Genomic DNA, 7,317 nt, shown 5'->3' on the forward strand with positions numbered 1-7,317 from the left:
AACGTTTCATGATGATAGCACTTTCCTAAGGGGGTCAAACCATGTCCCAAAGGTCACCGGATCTGGTGTCAATTTAAAGAAGTAGTCCAGTTACACCTTTGTGGGCTTATAACTTGGCTTCTGAATGTCCTAGAGAGATCAGGTTTGTTTTAGTGTACTCCAATCAACAGCCCCTACAACCACAAAAAGGAATGGAGTCATTAGCACTTATGGTTTGTACATGGCACCCAGAATTATGTTGCACGAAGCACAATTTCACATCATTCTGGGTCCATTTGTGTGAAAGCAAGGTCCAATCAGGCTGAAACGTTACAAGAAGGTAGAATCTATTGAGTTGTAAGTGATCTGAACGTTTCATGATGATCGCACATTCCTATAGGGGGTCAAACCATGTCCCAAAGGTCACCGGGCCTGGTGTCACTTTAAAGAAGTAGTCCATTTACACCTTTGTGGGCTTATAACTTGGCTTCTGAATATCCTAGAGAGGTCAGGTTTCTTTTAGAGTACTCCAATTAACAGCCCCCATTACCCCAAAAAGGAATGGAGTCATTAGCACTTATGGTTTTTAATTGGCACCCAGAATTATGTTGCACGAAGCACAATTTCACATCATTCTGGGTCCATTTGTGTGAAAACAAGGTCCAATCAGGCTGAAACGTTACAGGAAGGTAGAATCTATTGAGTTGTAAGTGATCTGAACGTTTCATGATGATATCACTTTCCTAAGGGGGTCAAACCATGTCCCAAAGGTCACCGGGCCTTGTGTCACTTTAAAGAAGTAGTCCAGTTACACCTTTGTGGGCTTATAACTTGGCTTCTGAATGTCCTAGAGAGGTCAGGTTTGGTTTAGTGTACTCCAATCAACAGCCCCTACAACCACAAAAAGGAATGGAGTCATTAGCACTTATGGTTTGTAAATGGCACCCAGAATTATGTTGCACGAAGCACAATTTCACATCATTCTGGGTCCATTTGTGTGAAAACAAGGTCCAATCAGGCTGAAACGTTACAAGAAGGTAGAATCAATTGAGTTGTAAGTGATCTGAACGTTTCATGATGATCGTACATTCCTATAGGGGGTCAAACCATGTCCCAAAGGTCACCGGGCCTTTTGTCACTTTAAAGAAGTAGTCCAGTTACACCTTTGTGGGCTTTAACTTGGCTTCTGAATATCCTAGAGAGGTCAGGTTTGTTTTAGAGGACTCCAATTAACAGCCCCCATTACCCCAAAAAGGAATGGAGTCATTAGCACTTATGGTTTTTAAATGGCACCCAGAATTATGTTGCACGAAGCACAATTTCACATCATTCTGGGTCCATTTGTGTGAAAACAAGGTCCAATCAGGCTGAAACGTTACAAGAAGGTAGAATCTATTGAGTTGTAAGTTATCTGAACGTTTCATGATGATCGCATATTCCTATAGGGGGTCAAACCATGTCCCAAAGGTCACCGGGCCTGGTGTCACTTTAAAGAAGTAGTCCATTTACACATTTGTGGGCTTATAACTTGGCTTCTGAATGTCCTAGAGAGGTCAGGTTTGTTTTAGAGTACTCCAATTAACAGCCCCTATTACCTCAAAAAGGAATGGAGTCATTAGCACTTATGGTTTTTAAATGGCACCCAGAAATATGTTGCACGAAGCACAATTTCACATCATTCTGGGTTCATTTGTGTGAAAACAAGGTCCAATCAGGCTGAAACGTTACAAGAAGGTAGAATCAATTGAGTTGTAAGTGATCTGAACGTTTCATGATGATCGCACATTCCTATAGGGGGTCAAACCATGTCCCAAAGGTCACCGGGCCTGGTGTCCATTTAAAGAAGTTGTCCAGTTACACATTTGTGGGCTTATAACTTGGCTTCTGAATATCCTAGAGAGATCAGGTTTGTTTTAGTGTACTCCAATCAACAGCCCCTACAAGCACAAAAAGGAATGGAGTCATTAGCACTTATAGTTTTTAAATGGCACCCAGAATTATGTCGCACAAAGCACAATTTCACACCTTTCCGGGTCCATTTCTCAGAAAAAAGCTTCAATCAGGCTGAAACATCACAGAAAAGTAGAATCTATTGAGTTGTAAATGATTACTGTGTTTCATGATGATAGCACATTCCTAAGAGGGTCAAGTTAGGTCATAAAGGTCACCAGATCACTTGTTCCTTAAAGACGGGGTTCCAAATACACATTTGGGGGCTTATAACTTAGCTTCTGAATGTCCTAGAGAGGTCAGGTTTGTTTTATGGTACTCCAATAAACAGCCCCTATAACACTAAAAAGGAATGGAGTCATTAGCACTTATTGTTTTTAAATGGCACCCAGAATTATGTCGCACAAAGCACAATTTCACATCATTCCAGGTCCATTTCTCAGAAAAAAGCTTCAATCAGGCTGAAACGTCTCAGAAAAGTAGAATCTATTGAGTTGTAAATGATTCCTGGTTTTCATGATGATAGCACATTCCTAAGGGGGTCAAATCAGGTCATAAAGGTCACCGGGTCACTTGTTCCTTAAAGTTGGGGTTCCAAACACACCTTTGGGGGCTTATAACTTGGCTTCTGAATGTCTCAGAGAGGTCAGATGTGTGTTTAAAATACTCCAATTAACAGCCCCTACCACCACGAAAAGGAATGGAGTCATTAGCACTTATGGTTTTTAAATGGCACCCAGAATTATGTCGCACAAAGCACAATTTCACATCATTCCGGGTCCATTTCTCAGAAAAAAAGCTTCAATCAGGCTCAAATGTCACAGAAAAGTAGAATCTATTGAGTTGTAAATGATTCCCGTGTTTCATGATGATCGCACATTCCTAAGGGGGTCAAATCAGGTCATAAAGGTCACCGGATCACTTGTTCCTTAAAGGCGGGGTTCCAAACACACCTTTGGGGACCTTTAACTTGGCTTCTGAATGTCCTAGAGAGGTCAGGTTTGTTTTAGGGTACTCCAATCAACAGCCCCTATTACACCAAAAAGGAATGGAGTCATTAGCACTTATGGTTTTCAAATGGCACCCAGAATTATGTTGCACGAAGCACAATTTCACATCATTCTGGGTCCATTTCTCAGAGAAAAGGTTCAATCAGGCTGAAACGTCACAGAAAAGTAGAATCGATTGAGTTGTAAATGATTCCTGTGTTTCATGATGATAGCACATTCCTAACGGGGTCAAATCAAGTCATAATCGTCACCAGATCACTTGTTCCTTAAAGGCACAGTCTGCAACATTTAAATATAGAATAACTTTAAAAATGTTTGATTTTGACCATCTGACCCAATTTTATTAAAAAAAGTAAATAATCTTTAATATTTCAATTTTCTCCTAAGTCCCTCCCCTGCCCTGTAGAGCTCAGCCAATATTTCTGCAAGCCTAACGCGTTGACCAATAGCGCTGCGCTTCCACCAGGGGGCAGCATTCAATCATCGAGCACGAGCAGGTCTCAGCGTGCACAACAGTGTCACGCGCCTCACTCGGCTTACTGCAGAAACATGGAGCAACAAAACCCCAAATTACCGATTCCTCGACTGCTTTCCACATCTCAAAAAACATTTAAAAAGTTTAAAAGCCCTTCTTCAAAAGTGGCTGTAAGATGTTTAAGACAGTCGAGTAGAATTTACATTGGAGATTGTTTTACACACGATGGAGAGATTTTCGTGATCTACACGGCCTGAAAACGGATGAAGAGTTGGCAAAGTATCTTTTAGACAGGTAAGTTATTTATTGTTTTTTGGATAAATTTACTTATAATCTTTCTTTCACTGAAAGAAGTAATAGAGCAAACAAACTTTGTATGCTTGGTGTCCTATTGGCTAATGTAGCATTAGCTTGAATGCTAAGTCGACATGAATCGATGCTAGTCGAACTATTTATGCTATATTTGGAAGAAGTTTGAGTAACGAAAGGGGATTTTAGGTTTTTTTTTATATGTGAGCTAATGCTTAGTGTGGCGTTTAACTATAGGCCACATCAGTATATTGTTTTAAGCTCTTGTTTATAACTTCCCCGTTAGCGGGGTTCAGTTAGCATCTTGAAAGCTTAATTAGGTGTTTACACTTTCCTGAGCTGCGTGTTTGATTTAAATGAGTAATCAGCAGCTCATGTAGCACTTGTAGAAGTCTGAGGAGATGATTCAGCAGTTAGAATTAGGTGTGATTGATCAGGAACGTATCCAAAACCTTACGTTTCCATTAGCACTGAAAGACTTATTGTGCTAACCTGGGTGGGCCACGTGTACAGATTACCGTCTGAGTTTGTGGTCTTACCTACGTGAAAACTCCATATTAAAATAAAAGTAATGATAATCAGCTTGTGCAAAAATCTGTGAAGGCTGGGGAGACTTGTTTAGCTTGTGATCACTAATTTTTGGGCTTTTGTTTTTAACAGTCATCAGTCCAAATATGAAGCATCAACATCTACACCATTGAAGCGCCAACTGTGTATTTCTCCAACACCAGTGCCAGCTCTGTCTAGCATTCATGGAGAGTCATCTGAAAGGTAAATAGCTGCGTAAAAACCTACCAGGAATATTATAATTTTGCCTCTGTTTTAAGTTAGTGGTGGATTATTTTGGAAAAATTCTAGAAATGGGATAATGAATGACTATAAAAAACGTATAGAAATAAATAGTAAAACTACATTTTATATAGCGCCTCTCAAGATAAAACTCTTGAGGCACTTCACAACAACAAAATTAAACATATTTTAAAAAATTATCTTTTTATTTCAAAGTTTATGAGAAAAAAATAACACAATTGTGTTTTTAAAATGTAAAGAGAGAGACAGGAAATTATTTGTAAAGAAGGAATTCAGTGGATACAGAGAAATGCGTAATAAGTAGAGTGAGAAAAATAAGGAGAGGGTGATGATGACGGCCAATAGACGAGGTCTATTACCTTCAAAATGACAAAATATGTATTGATTCTAATCATTTTCTTGTGCTTGTATTTTATTTTCATAGGGATGATAATTTGGAGGAGGTGATGGAACAAGGTGAAACTAAAAAAGAAGGATCTTCACAAATGTAAGTACGAGGTTGTATCTGTATTTGGCTGTCACGTTTGTCAGGAAAAGAAAACAATAATTACTTTTTTAGGTTATCTTGTGTGGGAATTGAAGCAAACATTGACGAGGAAGAGTTCAACAATATTCAAAACTCTGTGTAAGTATTCAGATGTTAATAAAATGTGTCTAATTTTCCATACTAAAAACTTTATATTGTGTATATTCAGGATAGAGTCATCAGATGACACATGGTCACCAAACAGAGAACCAGAAGTTGATTCGTCTTCAGAGGAGGATGAAACCATCGAGATGGACAGCGGTACTGATGACAGCGGTGATGAGGACTACACACCTTATATACACATAAGGTAATTCCTTTTGTTTAACATTCTATAAAACTGCAATAGCGCATAGTTAATAAAAAGCTTTTGTTCACAGGACTGGAGCAGCATTACAAAAAACATTACAACTTGAGACTCTGCAAGAAATTAACATAGAGGATACAGTTCATGACTGTAATATCCTAGAAGCAACTGACAAGCAACGTTTGACAAGCAAGAAAGGTCTTCCTCGACGCTACAAGCTAATGCCTGAGGATCCAAGGCGTTATGGTTTGCTGTCCGGAGTTCCTGCACCATCAACAGAGGAACTTCTACAACACCTACGGACTTGCGGTGATGGTAAAATAAAACATTATCTGCCTTACATCTTCCACACAATAGTCCATTGCTAATTGAGTTTATTTTTTATTTACAGGTAAAACTTTGCCACAGACATAGGTGTTGGGGGAGGCAAGAGAAAACCCAAAAACTTCTTTATTTTTGTTTCCTGTTTTTTTTTTTTTTGAAAATAAAGATATATTTTGGGGAAATAAGGACTAATAATTTTAAAATTTATGTAAAATGTTGGAGGTAGACATAATTTTTTGTTGTTGTGCAGGAGTTTTAAAATGTATGGTATTTTTACAAATGCAACACAGAGTTGTGCTTTAGAACACTTTATTAGAGCATCAAACAAAAATATATAAAAAACAAACTTATGTAAAATATCAAATATACACATTTATTTACAATTGTCTTGGAATAAAACCAGTGTAGTTACCATTGGGGTCAGGGAATTTTGCAGAATAAACTCCTCCATGTGTGGTACAGTTGAAATACATGTCTGGGGAGGCTGTTGGCAGCATTTCTTTTCCAAATCAGTTGGCATATCTCTGCAGTGGGAGCATACACACCATGAAGGTTGATTGGGTGTTGGAGGTGTTGTGGCAGGTGGACCAGAGAGGGCAAGTACATCAAAGAGAACACCAGGGTCTCTGTCCAGCACCATGGTAAGGACGTCAATAGCCTGCTGAGGGTTCAGGTTCTGTATGTGTTGCTACAAAAGTGGAAAGAGATGCTACAGCAACAGTTATGCTTACACGTTCAAAGTCTATTTGCTCGGAACAAAGATTCCGAACTCGAGAGAGATCTTCATCTCCAAGGTCCACAGCTGAGTGTCTCACACTTCTTCGGCCTCTGGATGCACCGCGGCTTTGAGACGATGGTGGGCATCTCCTTTTTGCACCACATCTTGAGGATGCAATAGGAGGTTCAAACTCTTCCTCAGAGGATTCCTCAATCACTGAACTCTAAATTGTATTAGAATAAAAAAAATTATACTAATATAAAAAGTACTCTTGCATATTAATCAATTTTGACACAGATCAGGTTTACATCTAGTCAAAATTTGGGCTAAACCAACAATAAACAGAAACCCTATGAAAACAACCATGATTATAGGAGGACTACACAGAATGCAGTGTTTATTCATGATTTCCACATAAATTATTTATATGCTTTGATATATTCATCCCATCTTGAATGGCAAAGCAATTAAAAATGAGCTAGTTACTTGTAATAAAATGCTAACAATTTGATAGGATTCATTTTATTTACACTATAGATTGCCAACTGTTACTGGTATTTTAAAATATAAATATATTTATAGATATTCTTTATAAAATGCCTTTTGTAAACAGTAAGTGTTTAATGTGCTGGTTAAATACAACTTTCTTACTTCAGATAACTCCATTGCTAACACTAGCTCAGCTCTATTACAAGAAGCAATGCTCTGGTGTTGCTTTTCCTGCGCGTGCACATTGGGAGGTGTGGCTTTCGGCTCTTTCAGGAAGGGCGGGGGAGTGAGCAACAGCCGTTTGAATTTAAAAATCTCCTCACCCTGACGGCGTCATCCTGCGAACTGTGCCTTTAAATATAATTTTTACTAGTAACAACTAGCTTTTGATATCTTTATTTGCCATTTTCACTAATAAGA

At 38.6% G+C, this 7,317-nt stretch overlaps 1 long non-coding RNA gene across 1 annotated transcript; it reads left to right on the forward strand.

The window, feature by feature from the left end:
• Window positions 1-3,430: 3,430 nt before the first annotated feature.
• Window positions 3,431-5,330, forward strand: LOC139070012 (uncharacterized). The gene is made up of 3 exons (XR_011520679.1): window positions 3,431-3,708; window positions 4,958-5,020; window positions 5,093-5,330. It is a non-coding gene; the product is annotated as an uncharacterized lncRNA (long non-coding RNA).
• Window positions 5,331-7,317: the final 1,987 nt, after the last annotated feature.

Source organism: Nothobranchius furzeri, chromosome 5, assembly GCF_043380555.1.
Source record: "Nothobranchius furzeri strain GRZ-AD chromosome 5, NfurGRZ-RIMD1, whole genome shotgun sequence".
Classification (NCBI taxonomy): domain Eukaryota; kingdom Metazoa; phylum Chordata; class Actinopteri; order Cyprinodontiformes; family Nothobranchiidae; genus Nothobranchius; species Nothobranchius furzeri.